At 45.7% G+C, this 19,189-nt stretch overlaps 1 protein-coding gene across 3 annotated transcripts in view; it reads right to left on the bottom strand.

The window, feature by feature from the left end:
* The window catches only part of DCDC2C (doublecortin domain containing 2C), a 1,747,636-nt gene that overhangs the window by 1,556,003 nt on the left and 172,444 nt on the right, over window positions 1–19,189 (bottom strand). The gene's annotated exons all lie outside the window — the stretch shown is intronic.

The following is a 19,189-nucleotide window of genomic DNA, read 5'->3' on the forward strand; positions in this document are numbered from 1 at the left end:
TCAGGCAATCCAAATACAGGTGATATGGGAGTGGTTTACGGGGAATCAAGATAAGGTATGGTGGAGGAATGACAGAGCCGTCGTGCGTAGACCCTTGGAGGAAGTCCTCTGGTGTCTGAAAGCAGACAGACCTACTAATATGTATTGAAGCAAAATCCCTGCTCTGGTAGGGGGTACATGGGACTCTTTGGTGCGACAGGTGGGCTTGACTACCTTTCCCTCTCCAACAACGCCTCTGTTCTACAATTCTCAGTTTCAGCCAGGGGGAGAACAAGGGGCCTTTGCACATTGGGAAGGAGGCGGGCTGCTGGAAAATTAGAGATATGGTGGAGGGCCCTGAGATCAGGACGTTACAGCAATGTAAACAGCAGTTCGGGGTGGGGGAGAGATTTATGTATACTCAACTATGGCATTGGCTAATGGCTTCCGAAAACAGGCCGACCAGAGAGCTCACCCGTTTTGAAAAATATGTGATGACCGATTCAGGAGACCACCATACGATCACAGCACTTTGTAGGCTGTTTACTGACTTCCCATCATGCCCAGAATGGGCATATATAAACCCACGGGAGAGCTCCCTGTGTCACCAGATCTTGGAGGAGCAGTGGTGTAAATTATGGCAGAGAATCCCAACACTTACGAGGACACCCTAGATCTGGGAAATGTGGATCAATGGCACCTCACCCCAGAGAAGCTGCATCAATATCATCCTGCAGTGCCTAAGGTTTGATGGCAGGGTGCAGAGAGGTTGGCTCATGGGTGCACATCTAGTGGGGGTGCTCGGTCCTTCTGGGATAGGGTCAATGCGGCTATGAAGCCATCTTCGGACCCCAAATTCTTAGAAACTGTGAGGAAGGGATGGGGGATGTGTTAGGGCCCCTACCGACCAAGGCACAAAGAAAGGTTTATATGATCCTTAGCATATCAGCACTGCTATTGGTGGCGCAAAAAGGAAAAAAGTGAGGTCCCCACAGAGCATGAGTGGATAGCCAAGATTTTGAGAACATTTGGTTGGCATTTACACCTGCCTTAACCATCTTATCGCTCCTCCCATCCTCCCCTCCTTCTCCCCTTCCTCTAGTGTGTTCCCCTTACCTGCGCCTTTACTCTCCATTTCCCTGCCTCATCTGCTGCTACGCACCAGTCACCTGCTGACTTGAACACCGCAAACCCTCTCCATTCTGGTCTGCCCCCTAACCTCTTCAATACCCTCTCCCTTCCTCCCCTTCCACCCAGTGCACCTTCTCTCTACTCTCCCCCTCCTCAGCCTCTTACACTAACTCTCACCATTCTCCCCTCCCCCGCACATCACCACCCCAGCTCACTCTTACCCCTCCTTGTCACGTGCGTTACTGGACCCCACTCTCCTCATCCACCTTTCCCTTTGCTCCCTTTCCCCCTCTTCACCCCTGCTTCTTTCCCCTTCTTCTATCCCTTCCCCTTATCCTCATGATGAACATTCCTGTGTGCAACCTCTCTCCCTGCTCTCCCCCTCTACCTCCTCCCTCCCTCTCCGACCTAACCTCACCAATCCCCCTATCGTCAGCCCCTCCAGTTTCATCAATATTGCCCTCTGGAATGCTAGATCCCTCTGCAATAAAACCGCAGCTGTTCTGGACATGTTCTTCAGACTTAACCTTCATTTTCTCTGTATTACCGAAACTTGGAACCCCCTTCATAACTCTACAGTAACCCCTTCCCTCACTACCTCCTCCTCCTCCTTTTCTCATGTCTCCCGCCCTTCTGGTCGTGGTGGTGGCATTGGTCTCATATACCACCCCAAATGTCTCTCCTCCCCCTCTACCACGCCTCTTTCTACCTTCCCTTCTTTTGAATACCTGTACAAATCCTTTACTTATCCCCATGCTATTTCCTTTCTAATTATCTACAGACCCCTTCTCCTCCTTCTACAATTACTTCGACCATCTCCTTTCTCTTATCTCTCCCTCCCCTCTCCCCTCACTTTACTTGGCGACTTCAACCTTCATCTCCCCACTTCCCATCGCCCTTCCCCTCTTCTTTCTATCATTAACTCCGACCTTCTCCTTCCCCTCCCTACTTCTCCTATCCACTCTTCTGGCTCCACTCTTGACCTTTATTTCTACTCATTCCTCCTCCCCAGTCTCTACCCTTCCCAACTATCTCTCTGATCATGCTTTACTCTCTTTGTCCCTCACTCCCCCTCTCCCTCCTTCCACCCCCTCACATTCCCCCATTTCCTTCTCTCTAAGGGATCTTCGTAACTTTAGCCCTTCTCTCTTTTTAGACACACTGCTCTTTCTCCCCCCCCCCTCTTCCTGACTTCTCTCTCTCGGCTAATGAAGCTTCATCCTCTCTCTCCTCTTCTATCTCTTCCAGCCTGGATCAACTTTACCCCCTCTCCTCTTTCCGCCCTAACCGCAAACCTTCTCAACCCTGGCTGTCTATGCGTCATCTCCTCCGTCACCTTGAGCGACACTGGCTCAAACTCTGCTCTCTCGCTAATCAAACCTCCTACTTCTCATACCACTCTCTCTATGACTCTTGCCTCACTTCTGCTAAACGTTCTTACTTCTCTAACCTTCTCCAATTTCAAGCCTCTCACCCTTGTCGCATCTTTCAGACCCTTTCTCGTCTTCTCACCCAGCACACTCCTGACCCCTCAGTTTCCTCTCCCTTCTCTCCTTCCAACTTTGATGACTTTTTCTCTTCCAAAATACTCTCTCTTCGGCAAAACATTCTTCGCTCACCTTCCTATTCCCCTCTTCCTCCTCCTCTCTCTTCCCCCTCTGCTTGCATGTCCGACTTCTCTCCTGTCACTCCTTCTGATGTTTCCCCTCCTCCTGTCCAAAACTCACCCTACTGCTTCCCCCTCTGACCCCCTCACACTCCCCTTATTCCTAAAATCTACCCTCTTCGTATTCCCTACCTAACCTCCTTCAATATCTGTCTCTCCTCTGCCACCTTCCCTTCTGCCTTCAAGAATGCTACCATCATCCCTGTCTTGAAGAAACCCTCTGCCAACCCCCTTCTTGTATCCAACTTTCGTCCATTCTCACTTCTTCCATTCCTCTCTAAGCTTCTTGAATGCCTAGTCTATTCCTAACTCTCAAATTTCGTAACTAATCTCTCTCTTCTTCCCCCTTCTCAATCTGGATTCCGCCTCAAACTCTCCACTGAAACTGCTCTCACATATGTTCTCAACTCCCTCCTCACTGTTCGCTACTCTAAGCAATTCTCGGTCCTTGTCCTCCTTGACCTCTCTGCGGCCTTTGACACCGTTGATCACCCCTTACTCCTCAATACTCTTTCTTCCTTTGGTTTCAAAGCCTCTGTTCTCAATTGCCTCTCCTCTTATCTCTCCAATCGTTCTTTCGCTGTCTCTTGGGGCGGTCGCACCTCCTCCACCTTTCCCTTGGACTACGGTGTTCCCCAAGGCTCTGTCCTTGGCCCTTTCCTTTTCTCACTTTACACCTCCCTTCTTGCTACCATCATCTATTCCTTCAGTATTTCTCACCATTTCTACGCTGATGACACCCAGCTTTTTCTCTCCTTTTCTTCCTTCACTCCTGACCTCCACCTTAATCTCTGTACCTGTCTTACTGCTATAAAAAACTGGATGTCTTCCCACTTTCTCTCCCTCATACTGATAAGACTTAAGTCTTATTCTTTCCCTCTGAAATGCTCCCCCTTCTTCTCGCCCTCCTTTCATTCACTATCCCCCTTCTAATCTTCCCATTTCTGACCACGCTCGTAATCTAGGCCTCCACTTTGATTTTTCCCTCTCCTTTACCCACCATATTTCTCTTACCTCTCGTGTCTGTCGCTACCCCCTGTTCAATATCCGTAAAATCCGTCCCTCCTTCACCTTCCACGCTATCAAACTCGTAATCTCTTCCCTCATATTCTCTTGTCTTTTCTATTGTTCTTCTCTCCTCTTTAGACTCCCTGCCTCTCATCTTGCTCCCCTTAAATCCCTCTATCACTCTGCCATTCGTACCCTTTGTCTTCTTGATCCTCATGACTCCATTTCCTCTTCGCTCTCTCACCCTGGCTGGCTTCCCTTTCACTCCCAATTTCACTTTCTCTGTCTCGTTTTTAAATCTCTTCATGTCCCTGCTCCCCCCCATCTTTCCTCTCTCCTTTCTTTCTATACTCCTTCCCGCGCTCTCCGCTCAGCTGATCTATTCATACTTACTGTTACTCCCTCCCCTTGTGCCTCTTCTCGTTTCCGTTCCTTTCAACTCCTTGCCCCCCTACATTGGAACTCTCTACCACTCTCTATCAACTCCATTACCTCTTACTACTCCTTCCGCGCTTCCTAGAAATCTCTTCTCCATTCCGCGTCCTGACTTTCCTCATCACTTTCCTTCCACCTCTCTGTCTCCTTCCTCTTACACCTCCCCTGCTGCTCTTAAAACTCCTTCTAATTCCCGCCCTGACTCCCTCATCTCTCCCTTATTCCTCCTCCCTCCTTTATTCAATCATTGTCCTAGGTAAATTGTTCTACACACTTCATATAATGGCCTGTCTCATATTTGTAATTATGCTTCGAGTTTATCATATTCTATGTATTCTGTTATAATGTAAAGCGCTTTGGTCTAAAGCGCTATATAAAATTAATAAATACAAATACAAACAGAGGAAATTCAAAGAGGACTGGGATTTGGTGCTGGGCTTCCTTTATAATGACTACAGTGAGAACTTATGCCCACACAGAATTCGATTGTTACACCTAGTTTAAAGACTTCATTTGGCAGGAGATGTGTGATATTCTGTTCATTTCACTGGCCTAAAGCTGATGGGTTGGTTTGGACAGGGGAGTGAAAGGGGAAGACAAGTGGTGGGGTGGTGATGGGGGTTTGTTCCTATGTTTACTTGATGAAAATGCCAATAAAATAAATTTAAAAACAAGAAGGGGCACTGATTGGAAATGTGCATAGTACAAGATATTTTATTGCATAAAAAGTCTTGGTATAACACAAGTGGAGTCAATTATGAACAATGTCCTAGAGAAATGACATAACATACTGTTGGGAGTTTTGACATCCTTGAATTGAAAGGGCTACTGCTTGTGTTAGAAGAAAATTGGAGTTGGAGGCAATGCTGTGGATAGGGGCTTAGCACTATACCATGTCCTTCGATCAATGCACTAGTTAATTTTTCGTTGATTTTCCCCTAGGCCCAGAAGTAACAATGATTGTATGCAGTCAATGTTTTTCTTTAGGATATCTTTTCTTTCCGTTTACCCAAAAAACCATATCCGAATCCCTGTTTCACCTACTTCAGAATTCACATACTGTATTTACAATCAACCAGGATTTCTCCCTTAGCAAAAATGGCACAAATTTAATCTAGCAATAATCACCCATTCTATGGCCTGCAACGGGGGACTACGGCCCGGGGCCAGAGTGTGAGGGCCCTTAACGAGGGTCCTTGGAGCCGCTATTACCCGTTCTAGTCCAGTGGAATGGGTGACTATTGCTATTAGCACCCCAGGTTGCCAAACTGGTAACCTGGGTGCCGTTAGCCGTGTCTTCAATGAATGAACAGGACCATTCATACAAGCTACTGTCTCAAGATGGCCGCCACCAAGCTGGGAGACGGGGCTCCAAGCGGAGCCCCTCTTCCATTTCCATGGCGGCTAGAAGTAGGAAGACAGAGCGACAACAGGGCTGCCGCCGCCATCAGGTAAGTAGAGGTGGGAGGGGCAGGGAAAACTATTTAAGAGAAGAGAGGGTGGAGGGTAGATGGCAGAGCGGGGGAAGCAGTCATCAGGTTGCTTGGAACACAGATTTGCATCATGGGATTCAGCCCACATTCCAAGGGACCGTATTGCTGTCAATAATGAATGCTCACAGAGGTCTCCCCTTATGAATATTAGGCCATAGGAGGCAGAAATGCAGTTCATATTTATAAGTGGGCGTGTCCTACTTCTGATTTCTTTAAGCTGGACCAACAATTCTATTTTAGCGCAAACAGACGTCCTTGTCATTACCAATAGGGGATTTGGGACAAATAATAGGATAATTTAACGCTAAAACTCATAATCCATAGTTCATTGCACCTACTTAGCCATGAAAATTAAAAGATGGATTTTTGCATTAAGGTTCCTCTTTTGATCAGACAATAATAATAGTAGAGCTCCGTCCCTTATTCCTGCTCTGATGATATCACTAATCCACATATCTCCACACAGATGTGTGAGTGGAAGGAGCAGGGCAGGCTCTAATGTGCCGATTTTTTCTTGGAAGTATTCTTACTCCAGTTATTTGGCGAGTATTTGCCTGTTCTTAGGAAGAAAAAGTGGTGTGTATGTTGCATACCTGCATGGCTGGCTGTAGCGTTATGTGTCCTTCACCAATATCTCTGGAATTTGGTGTCTGGATGTGCAGAGTTGCCAATAGTTACTGTATAATTACTTGCTTAGCATCTGCCTATCGAGCACATTCCATGACTGGACAATAATCCTCCTGCAATTCCTGCTCACTCTGGATTTCACAGCAAGGTATAGATTAAGCAGTGACACACTGCAATTTTCAGTGCAATACTACATGTTTGCTAACTACGTTCCTACATTTTTTAGCAGGTTAAATAAATCATGAACCCACTTCAAAGAAAACACAGCATAGATTCCAATCAGATGTCACTCTCGCTACCCACTTCCTTCAGTTCAATCTGAATGACGAGGGTAATTCAAAGAGGACTGGTGACAAGTGCCACAGTAAATATCGCCCCTTTCATTTCAGTTAACTTTATTTTGAGAGACATTCATACAGTTCCATATCTGAAATCTAGAAGTCATCCGATTATATATACCTAACAACTTGCCCAAGTTTCTTAATGACGTTCAAGTGTGTTCATTTCTCAATAGTGCACTATTGTGCAGGAAAATTGACTTCAAGTGAGTAGAGACCAGAAAAACTTTTAAAAGTAGCCGAGTTATTTCACAACACATTTATTTTGATAGACAACACATCTGCGACTAACAGGTTACATAGGTCTTTGCATCAGCTGGTCTACCCACTCACCTATTTTACGGACCTTTAAAAGCAGGGTGCTGATCTATGCAACTATTGTTCCACCCAGGTAGGAATTGGGAGATGGAACCTGTGCCCAGCAGATTGCGTATAGATCTCTGCCAGAAATGATCAACCAAACAAATGATTTGATGCACCCTGTGCGCCCTGAGGCCTAAGGACATGAGGCGCGGTACAAACATTTAAATAAATAAATAAATATCCTTGTATCTCTACTCTGCTAGAATCCCTTAAGGCTGAAACAACATCAACTCTACTTGGTCATCAGCTTTGACTTTACTCTTACACTAGACTATTATTCATTCATAGATAGATATTTAAGGACATGAGGAATTAAAGGCCCATCCAACCTACTCATTTAAAGGCCTTCTGCAATGTAACACTAATTAGTTTAGAGATCTCTTTCCTTTTAAATTAGGATATTCTATTCAGGACAATCAGCGCTCTCCAGTTTCCCTTCTTATACATGAATAGCTCATTTAGTTTGGGCATTATTATTTTCCTTCCTGCTTTTTTCATAATAAACACATGCAGTACTCGTCATCAGCATTTGTAATATCAGCAACGTTGTCTTGGCAAACAGCCTCCGACGCATTTATTTCTCACCTTTGCTGATAGGCTTAAAGATGAATCAACTGCACCTCTGTACTCTGCACTGTAGGCCACTGGATGGAAACTGCACTTCCCATGCATATCATCAGTCAGATGCAGTCAGTCGGAAAATAACTTCAGTCAGTCTAAATAATATATATGGCCAGAGAGTAAAATAGTGGGAACTTATAAGCACACCTATATGTTCATGAAGGGTAAAACAACTTATAAATATTTGAATGACGGAGGGTGCTGGGGAGAAAAAAACAAACCTGGCACAGAGTTTGTAAACTAACCACAAACAAGTAAGTATCCTATATTTAAGGATACAAACGTCCCCTGCACACCATTAAACTGAAAACAGCCAAAGGCTAAGATGCTAGTTCTTTTATGATTGATTCAGGGTCTAAATGGATAGTGTGACGTGTGTAGTTGATCCAAGAACTTAGGAAAGAGTCTTACAAAATTCATACATGAAAACTAAACATTATGAATTATATAAATATGTTATGTCCTCCTAATGGAATTCTTTAGAATTTGGCATATATACTTTAGATCTACCTCTAGCATAACCACTGTATTCAATATGCACATTATTTTAGACGTCTCTACATCATGTCTATTACTGAGGACACCATCAAGTCTTTTACATTAGCAAGCAGCTTTATTATCTCTATCCTTCATAGTACACTTATTACAGGTCATCTACATCCTCTTACCACTCTTTTTACCTTATTTACCTACAAATAACTAAAGGTCTCGTTTCCATCATACATCTATTTTTTATGACACTATCCTGTCACTTTACATTAGCATGTAGCTGAAATACCTAGAGTTTTCATTGTACACTGATGGCGTGACATAAACTTTATTTTAACACACTATTTAACTTAATTCTACAAACTGTGGGACATATTGACCCACTCAACGGCATTGCCACACATCACTAAGCTGCATTTGCGCAAGAAACAGCAACCTGGCTGTGCTGGCTCCTGTGCACACCAGGACTTAAATACTGCGTTTTGGTAGCAACAAAAAAATGGCTGCACCATCCTGCCTAGCACACTTCAGGCAAAATGGAACAAGGGGACAATCTGAAAAAGGATGCCAGTGTGTTCTGAAACATATAAATGGAATCAAGTTCATTGCTGCAGAAGCCAAAAATCCCCTTCAAAATGAAACATTTTCACCCTTTCAAAATGGTGCTTTGACGCTAATTCCATCTGTTCATTCTGAAACCTCTGTGATTAAAAAGGCCCTGCCATGCCCAGGATATTTCACTGTGCTTCATCAAAACCAGGCATAATTCCTGAGTGACAGGCCCAGTCAAACCAATTCTGAGAGAAATCAATAAGCAACTTTACTTTCACTCGCACGTGAACACGCGTTTATTTCTTTCCAAATGTATCCAGGCTTAGCAGTTCAAAGAGACTTCAACTCTCGGAGCCAGGTCAAGTGTAAATGTATCTATGCTTTAGATAAAACTCCTGCATTTAAGGAAATGACTACAGCTGCAAAGACAGTGTGGGCAGCTGAGGGAGCTGCAAAACCGAATTTAAAGAAAAAGAAATGCTAGCAGTTTTAACATATGTGGAAAAATGGGCTCTGCTGACTGAAGAAAAAATTGGCCTGTTTAAAAATAAATTGTTGAATAAAAGTCTTCTTACTTAGCAATGTAAAGGGATTATGTTAGTGGTGATAATAGACAAATGGGCTATCTTCTTTCACAGGTTTAATTCAGGACCCAAAATAAGAAATTAAAGAGTTTAAACCACATGGATTTGCAAGCTCTCAGAAAAACCAGTCATTCCAGTTGCCAGCCATGAAACTTCCCCAAGACACACCATAAATCCAGGACACATAAGTGAAAATTGCCAGCTTGAAAAAATTTGAATTGGCCAGGACAAAGAAAGTTCACACGCTCGTCAGACATTCGCCTGTGCTCCAGGCTGGCACAATAGAAGTCCTGCGACACTAACCTGTCAAGTGTAAGGGGCAATAAAACCTTCAGTTAAGATGGGAAACCCCCATTGCCTTGAAGGAAATGACAGTTGCTTGCAGTGGGAGGAAGAAAAAAAAAGGATCTAGTAACAATGGACTGCCTTTTGGTTACAAAGACTATTTTCTAAAGAAATTTAAAGATGTTTTATCTCTGCAGCAAGAATGAGTAAAAAGGTAAAAAGTTCGCTATTTTAAATCAAATTTTATGGGTTTTCTTTTCAAATCTAGTAGAACTAATTGCCGCATGGGGAACAGAAGGTACAAAATACAAAATATGACAGATTCCAAGGAAAGTATTGATGTTGCAAACATAAAATTTTGTACATATAGCCCTGGGGATAATTCTCATCTGTGTACAAAGTTACAGAATTTCAGGCCAAATATTTCATGTGTAAAATGACCAAAATGCATCAGAAAAGTGAAACAAGGTTGCACAGACTAGAGGATTGGACTGACATGTACTGCACATAATATGTAACCTGTGTGTATAATTTGCCAAGAGATTGCAAGGGTGTAAATATATGTTTTTGGCAAAATCGGATTTTCAGTAAAGTAAATGTGGGAGTTTCTGGTCATTGTAAAAATCTACTCATAAATGTGACAGTTTAGGGGCGTGCGTAGTTAAACCTGCCCAGCCTCTACCTTGATGATGTCATTTTTCACTATAAATAAGGGTCCTTGAAAAGACCCTAGACACACACGCTTCCTGATCCCTGCGCTGTGTTCCTGTACCCGTAATCTTCCAGACTCCTGATCCCAACTACAAGGCCAAGCATTGCTGATCCTGCTCCAGCAAGGCCTCAAATTCTGAAAACCACTAAATTTCCCATTAACAAGGGGAAAACTGTGGTACCTTTGGCATCCTCATCCAGCTTGGCTTGCTGCCACTCACTGCATGCTCCTGCCATCCTGCTACCCTGATGACCTATATTATCCAGTAACCAGAATTGCCAGTCCAGAAGTGCTACCCGGTAACCAGTCCCTGCCCAGCTGATCCTGTCCCACTGATTTTGTCCGGCTGTCCTTTGTTAGACCAGATCTGTGTGGTGACCAGAACGCTGACTGTCCAGAATCCAACAACGAAAAAGTGGACTGTGAGTATCAATTGCCAACCCACCTAAACCCATAGCCTATCTTGTCTTTGTCCTCATCCCACTCTCTAAGTCATCCTATCCTTATCCTGATAACTTGCAATATTGTCAGAATTATTCCTGAAACCATGCCTTTGATTTCTTGTGCTAGCGCCATCTCTGTAGTAATTCTGCCTTGTGTAAATCCTAAACTATTAATCCTATTTCAAGTGATCGGACTGGTTCCACCAGAGCGGGCGCTGGGGAACTACGGTTGAATTTTTGAATCAACCCTGGAGCTTACTGTGTCCCTCTTTGGTATCCTAGCCTGAATGCTCTAGTGTAGAGTAAAACTTTCTTGTCCAAAATGATTTCCTTTCCTTTATCACCGCTCCATTTTTCTCAAAACGCACATTTCTAGATCTTGCATAACTCACTCAATTTAACACCTAGAGACTTAATTCCACTTCCATATTGTACCTATTATCTATAGCCACACCCCAACACAAAAACCGATTTACAATATTTCACCCGTTTTTTATCAAAAACCGTTTTGGTAATTTCAGGCGGGAATTGCAAAAGTTTGCAAAATTCCCAACGTGTTATTTGCTGAAACATATTCTAAAACGTGCCACTCATTTTTTAACTGTATGCTCTTTATTATATATTACTTGTCATTGTTAGTATATTTGCATTGTTGCTGTAGTAAGGAATAATATTTGCACACCTTCATTAATTCATTTATCCATTTCCGAGTGTCATTTTTAGCATTGCCAGGGTTTGAAATCCGTTTTTCTCTCTTGTTTGGGGAGGGAAGGTCCGATTTCAATTCCGTTCTCTATTTGTCATTCCTGATTACCTGCTGTTTCTGTTTATCCATTTAGAATTTATTAGTTGTGTGTTGAGGGAACATTGCAGGTGGAAACCCTAACTTCAGTGCTATTTTACCTCAAATCAAAAAGTGCTCCTATTCCCTGGTGTTTTGTAGATGTGTCAATAGAAGGTTAACTAAGTGCATTGCTTACATTCCTGTTGTTATTATCACCCCACTGGTGATTGCGGCCCCATATTAAAAATTGTATGATTTCTTTTAATTTTCAAATAAATAAATATTATATTTTACCAACCAGCCTGGTTCATGGTCCATTGTGACCCAGGGTATTTGAAAAGGGTGTGTGATATGAGTGGTGTACCATCTCAATATTGAATCTAACATAAAAAACATAAGCATTTCAATTGCGCGCTGCATACTAGGCCGAGACTAAGGTGTGCCTTGCCTGATTTAAATTGAATTCCACGCCCGTTGTGTCACGGTTACTACGTTGGACTCCATTGTGCGTAAACCTTACGATAATAGTTGAAATCACCATGGTAAGCACGTAATGAACCGACATATAAAATACGGCTCATTGCTCGGAACTTCCATATCATTTTTCAAAATCAGTGGGGTGTTTATTCCGATTGGTACGAGAATGTATGTGCACTCTGGGCACTAGAAGATTTGATTGAAAAAAAAACCTGAAAATAAGATTTGGGGCAATTATCCACACCACTTTATCCTCAACTAACAAATGATATGCAGGGGGAGGGAACAGGAGAGGACAGATTTGTTTTCTTTAGCAATGCTCAAGTTAAAGCAGTCTACTTAATCTACTCCACAACATTCCCAATATGCACAAAAGCAATCCAACCTGCAACTACAGTCACCCATCAGCCTGCCCCCGTAGTATCCGCCCAGCCCCTAATACTAGATCCAGCCATTACAGTACTCTCCAGCTCAGCTGACACCATTGTGCCCCCATCCTATGCTCTGAACACAGTTAATGGAGGGGTGGCCTCCCATAGGTTTACACTGATCCCGGCAAGTTCCAACTTTTTACTGCCCTTCAAACTTCGAGCTCCATGTTACCATGGAAATTATAAGGTACAAAAAGGAGCAACCGTTAATCTTAGCCCCTTTGGGACATCTCATAGGCAATGCAGACAACGGAAACAACGTGGTCACATGAATGCAGCATGGACACCAGGGAATCGCAGAAACATAGCCAAAGACTTCCCAAATGCTAGAGAAAAAACACAAAGCTATTCCCAGGAGCTGGAGACAGCAGTCCTACGTTATATAATCCCTCATAGAACAGTATGAGACAGCTTTTGCAAATACTATTACCAGCCGAGGTTGGACAGAGACTCATTAAACAAAGCAACTGGCAAGACAGAGACCTTGGGGTAGACACAAAACTAACTTGAACATGGCATGCTTTTCCCCAGGCCTGCCCCCAAAAAATGTAGTGTGGAAAAATAAACACCTGTAAGCAAAACAAGAAAGAATTCCACTACAATTATCTGGAAACACTTAAAATAGTATTTGTATAACACCTTCGTACAACATAGGGCTCAATGGGAATGGGGAGGGTGCCAATAATGGTACTGTAAATTACGGTACCGTTATTAGCTCTGAAGTCCCTTTGCGGGTCTCGTCCTTAACGCCCGCTAAAACCAGGTGTTAAGGAAGGAACCGCAAAGGGACCTCGGAATAGGGCGTAAAAGGGATAACCGGCACCAGTGTCATTACCGGTGCCCAGTATCCATTTGCGCCCGGGTCGTAATGACCCCCTGTGGCGTTTGCTGATTCCACGCGTGGAGAGACTGCCTCTTGGACCTCAAAGAGCCCATGAGCAAGGGGAGGTAGCACCGAAATCCCTAGAAGTATGCAAAGTGTGCGAAGGCTAACATAGGCACTCTGTGTGTGGTGGTGGAGCCCCGCTGGAAGAGACTGTCTACAGGACCTTGAAGATCCTGGGAGCAAAGGCAAAGCGGCACCAAAACCTCTGGAACTAAGTGAAGTCTCCTGTAAAGCATTAGTTACTCCCTTAATCATCACCTAACTTATACTGTCTGGGTTGTTAAGTTCTATAAATATCTTTGTTCAGCTTACATTAAATATAGCATTTTCTTATAGCTGAACCCATTCTGTTAAGAACTCTACCAAGCACTTTTTTAAGGACCCTCTGGCATAGAGCAGTGCATTTTTTTATATTGGTCCATAGAGGGTGAGAGAGACTGACTTTTTTAGGCTCAGAGGACAGTAGAGCTTCGCTTTTAACCTATGACTAAATATCAATCCCAAAAACAAGTTATATTAGTTGTTTATTACGCTATGTGAGGAACCTGAGGGTGTCCTCACTATTTTTCCCCCAGTATCCTATTCTCAGGTGGCCAGGGAAAGGCCATCACTTTTGGATCCCGACCCTGGGGATGGATATGCGAGGAAGGATCACCTGGATGGAGGAGACTTGTAGAGTGGGGAGAGGACATCCTTAGGTGAGAAAAAGTATCCCCTATTTCCCTTTCGCCATGAACCCTCCATCCCTCAAGCCTTCAATGGCTTTTGTCAGCACTTTCCCTGCGATTCCCCTAAAGTATTCCCCAAACTGCATCAATGTGGTACTAGGACAAAGAAGAGGACAACTAGACCAATACACCCCCTTCCTGGGTAAACTCTTGGAAAAGTTGATCCTCTCCCAACTGACCCTCCACACTGATCTTGTTGGTTGCCTTCATGGCCATCAATCTGGATTCCGGGCATCCAGAGGCACGGAAACTGCTCTCCTGAACACCTGTAAAACCATTCTCGCAAATCTCGACTCCAACTCTCCTGCTGTTTTCATTCTCCTCGATGTCTCCTCTGCCTTTGACACGATCAACCATTCCATCCTCATAAAACGAATGAGACACCCTCGGCATCACCGACCAGGCACTGAATTGGCTGACCTCATCCTCACTAACCGCCCTTCCCAGCTGCAACTGGGCCCTTTCTCTTCCACCACCACTCTCTCGACCTGTGGCTCTATCCTATCGCCATGGCGCTTCAATATCTATCTCGAACCTCTTGCTCATCTGATCTCCTCCTGCCTACCTCATTTCCAGTGTTATGCCAATGACACACAACTTTCCTTCAAACTTCCCTCTACTTCCCTCTCCTCCTCCTCCTCCTCCTCTCTCATGCCCGACTGTTTGTCCGCCATTCAGGCATGGTGTGAGGAAAATTATGTCTGTCTAAATGTCAGTAAGATGGAAATCCTCACCAGGACACATGTGCTTTTTTTTTCCTCCTACCCTAAGGCCAAAATCTTTGGGGTCATCTTTGACTCCGCTCTCTCCTTCACCCCTCACATCATAAACCTTACCAAGAAGTCCCCCTTCCAGCTCCGACTCCTCAGAGGCATTCTTCCTTTTCTCACCTTCCCCCAGAAGCTCAGTGTCCCCAGAGCTCTTGTCCTCTCAGAACTGTATATCGTAAGGAAACCAGCATTGGCAAGAGTCAAGGATACATAGGGAGGTGTAACAAGCGCAAGGTGGCTAACCAAGCCACAATACCGTGTCAGGAGAGTTTGACACATGTGACTGAGGCAAATCAGCCCGCTGAGAAGCAGTGGACTGTTTTTAAAGGAAAAGCCATCAAGGAAGGGTACCGGTTGCATGACCTGTAATGGGTGGACTGTGTGGTTTGACAACTGCGCTTAGACCGGGTGCCCCTGAATGGAAAAGCCACTGAATACACCTATAAAAGAAGCTTGGGTTGTACAAAGATCTTGTTATGCTACTGAAGTATTTTGAAAGCTGGAAGATTTGAACTCTTGGGGAAGGGAACCCCTATAATTGATGGACTACTTTGAACTTGATTGATTGATTGTTTATTTACTATGCGCTTGTACACAAGTGTTTCAAAGGGCGAACCATGCATGAGAGGGGAAGACAAGACAAACAAACTTACTAGACATGGAACATTCAGATTATGCAGGTGAACAGAAAAGGTATGCGTGGGGGGAGAAATAGGGACAAGGGTGCTCAGTCCGATCAGAATATGGGTTAAGCGCAGAGAGATACCAATCTCATGTGTCGTAACTGAAGTGCAGTAGTGCTGTGGCAAGTGCAAGGCCCGGGGGCAAGTGCAGGAGACTGGGGAGAAAAGCCTGGGACCTGTGAGGCTCTGAAGGTACACCAGGCAGCCAGTCAGCAAAACTGAGCAGCAGTAGATGAGAGAGAGCAGAGAGGTGGTTAGCAGGGAAGGGGGGGGGGAGAAGGGGGAGGGAAGGAGGAAAGTCTTGACGAGTTTCTGCAATTTAAGGAGACCCGGCTCACGACGGAGAGTTCCAGGGAGGCTGTTCCTGAGGGAGGCACCTGCAGAGGATAAACATCCACCCCTCCCCCTCCCCAAGTCTCTGCTTGGAGAAGCGGCTCACCCGCAGAGAGTTGGAGGAAGATGAGCGGAGGGCTCGGTAAGGCAAGTATTTAGGAAGAGAACGTTGCAGATAGAGTGGGCCCAGGCCCCAGAAAGCATTGTGGACAATGCAAAAGGTCTTGAACGGAATCCTTGCAGCCACGGGGAGCCAGTGAAGGGATTTCAGCACCAGAGAGATGCGGTCCCTGGGCTTGAGGCCAAGGATAAGTCTTGCTGTTCTGTTCTGGATGAGTTGAAGAGAACTGAGGGTAGAAGAGGGCAGGTTGATAAAGAGGCTGTTACAGTAGTCCAGCCTAGAGCACCAGGGTTCTGGAGATGGTGAGCCTCTGGTTGAAGGTAAAATACCTCTGAGAAGGTGCAGTGGTAGTGGGACTTTTTAGAGATGTCCGTGATGTGAGACGAGAAGGAGAGAGTGGAATCGAAGATGACCCTCAGGTTTTTTGACTCATTGGTAAGTGGAGGCGCAGGGCCAAGGGGGGGTCGGCCAGAGAGAAAGAGGGAAGGAGGGAACAGGGGTCCCGCCGACGACAATCTCTGTCTTACGGGTGTTGAGGAAGAGGTTGTTTGCAGCACACCATGACTGAATTGCGGCCAGACAGTCAGGTATGAGTGAGGAAAGGGAAGAGGCAGAGGGTAGCTTGAAGGAGGGCTGCGTGTCATCCGCGTAACACTGAAAGTTGGAGGTGAAGGTGGCTATTTTACGGGCCAGGGGGGCCATGTAGCCATTGAAAAACTAGGGAGATAGGTTAGATCCCTGGGGGACACCGCAAGTAGAGAGAGTGATAGGGGAGAGGAAAGACCAGACTGGTGGTCGTGGAAGCAGGAAACAGATTCAGTGTGGAGGGTAAGCTGGGAAATAGCCAACGTCTCCAGGAGTTTGCCCAGGAAAGCTCCAGTGGTGAAGGAGAGGTAACAAAGGTCGGCCAAGGCTGGGGCGAAAGAGTCAATGTTGTCCTTGATGGTTTTGGAGGGGCAGGGGTCCACCTGTTTGGAGGAGGCTTTCATAGACGAGACTGGTCTAGTGACCCCATCAGGTGTGACAGGGCAGAGAGACGAAAGAAAAAGGGCAGGGGTGGAGGTGGCCAAGGGTGGCACAAGAGATGATGGTGCATGAGGTGGTGAGGAAGAGAAAGAGAGGATAGGATATCCTGTGTTTTTGAGGTAAAGTGTGCAGCCAGAGCCGAGCAAAGGGCCTGGGTGGGTGCAATGGTGGAGGAGCCTGCGGTAGTGTCGGTTAGTTCCTTGCAGACTTTGAGAAGTTCGGCCGTGTTATTGGATGCCGCAGAGATGCAGGCTTCATTAAAGACTCTTTTCTTGGAGCAGATACAGAGTCTGTAGTGCCTTTGGAGGAGGCGGCAGGCCAGTTTGTCAGGGGGTGCGCCCGAGGAATCCCATTTCCGTTCGGCGGCCCTGCACTTGCATTTAAGGGCAGCGATTTCGGAGTCGTACCGAGAGTTGCACTTTTTGGTAGGTTTCAGTCGTACTGTCATGACAGGGGCAAGAATAACAAGAGTGTTGGAAACGGAGAAGGTAAAGTTAGAGAGGGCTGTGTCAGGGAGGGTGCCAGTGTTGTGTGTTGGGCCAGAGGGTAAGACAGAAAGAGAGAGTCGCAAAGGTTACAGAAAGGTATTGAGGAATCAGGTGAGTCGAGATGGATGTTGAGATCACCCAGTAGGAGGAGTTGAGAAGAGGAAGAAAGGAGTGAGGAGGCCAGGTCAGCCCATTCTGAAAGGAAGAGGGAGGGCTGACCAGGTGGCTGATAGAAGGTGGCCAGCAGGAGTGAAGACCTAGGAGAGAGGGAGAGCCTGCAGACCAGACACTCAAAGGATGAGTAGGCCTGACTGGGAATGACAGACACAGGGATCCACTCAGGGAAGATCAATGATACCTGGTCTGTTTGGTCTAGGAAGAGAGAGTATCTTGTAGCTTTCGGGGAGACGTGTGTCAAAACTCGTGACAGAGCTATCATTCAGGTTTCAGTGAGGGCCAGAACATCAAGATCCAGGAGTTCAAGGAGGTTGCAGATGTCAGAGGAGTGTTTGACAGCTTATTGAGTGTTAAGCGTGGCAATGTTGAGCAGATTGCCATCCATGAAAGACTTATGGGGTGCGGGGGCAAGGGAAATTGCCCCCCCAAGCGACGAGAGTGCCTGATGGACAGTGATAGAAGGGGGCAGAGGAGCCAATGGAGCCGGGACAGCAATGGCTGAAAAGGGAGCCAGAATGGGAAGGACCACAGGGGGCAAGGGAGCCCCAGATACACTGTTAGTGGGTGGCTGGTTCACCCAAGAGGAGGAGGCTGACAGTGTTTCCAGTGTGTGGGTTGGCGGCAAGGAGGTTTTGGCGAGGGTAGAAGGGTGGTTAGGAGGTGGCAAGGGAGCCAGGGATGCCAAAGGAGCTGGTGCAGAAGGAGGAGGGAGGTTGATAAGGCGGGGAGGAGCCTATCAAAGAGTAGAAGGTTGGGTTGAGGACCCTATACCATGATGGTACCATTGCGGTAGACACTGATGATGACCCTGGAGTTGGAGAGGGCAAGAAGGACCTCCCAGCGGTTACCACCATTGTTGGGGGAGGAAGCGAAAGGAGCGAGAAGAGCGATCATATGGAGAGTCCATAGGTCGGGTGAGGGAACGACATAGAGTATATCAGTGAGTCTCTCTGGCAGAGGCAGTGACGTAGTGGTCTGCAATCGGAAGGTCTGTGTTAGAGCCCAGTATGTCCTTCTTGAGTTTCTTACTGTCAGACTTAGTAAGGGGTGAAGGATAGGCGATAGAGAAGCAGTTTGAGAAGATAGGAGTGATAGAGAGTGCCATAGCAAACTGCAGAGAGTAAGGTATACTTAACCAGACTGAGGCCACAGAGGCGTGGGGAGAGCAGTAGGTAGGGGGCAGGGGAGATAGGGCACAAGATTCAGAGAAAAACACTGGGAGCTGGGGGGAGCTAATATGCACTGAAAAATAGTGAACACGCAGAGGGAAGGGGGTAGCGGGTACGGGGCTGAGGGGAATAACAGCACAGAGAGACAATGGGAACTGAGGAAGGGTGAGGGAACAGGTAGCAGACTAGACAGAGTGCAGAGGGGGTGGAATTGTCAACACATGCTCATGAAAAGCAGATTATGCACAGAGCTAAATTCGACTTTAAGACAGCAGTAGGACAATCAAGCTGTGCACACAGCTAAAAACCTATTTAAATAACAGCAGGACAATCAAGATGTGCACACAGCTAAAACACGATAAAAAAAAAGTTTTTAAGGTCAACAGGTAT

The sequence above is a fragment of the Ambystoma mexicanum genome, chromosome 4p, assembly GCF_040938575.1.
Source record: "Ambystoma mexicanum isolate Mex_15411 chromosome 4p, UKY_AmexF1_1, whole genome shotgun sequence".
NCBI classification, from domain to species: domain Eukaryota; kingdom Metazoa; phylum Chordata; class Amphibia; order Caudata; family Ambystomatidae; genus Ambystoma; species Ambystoma mexicanum.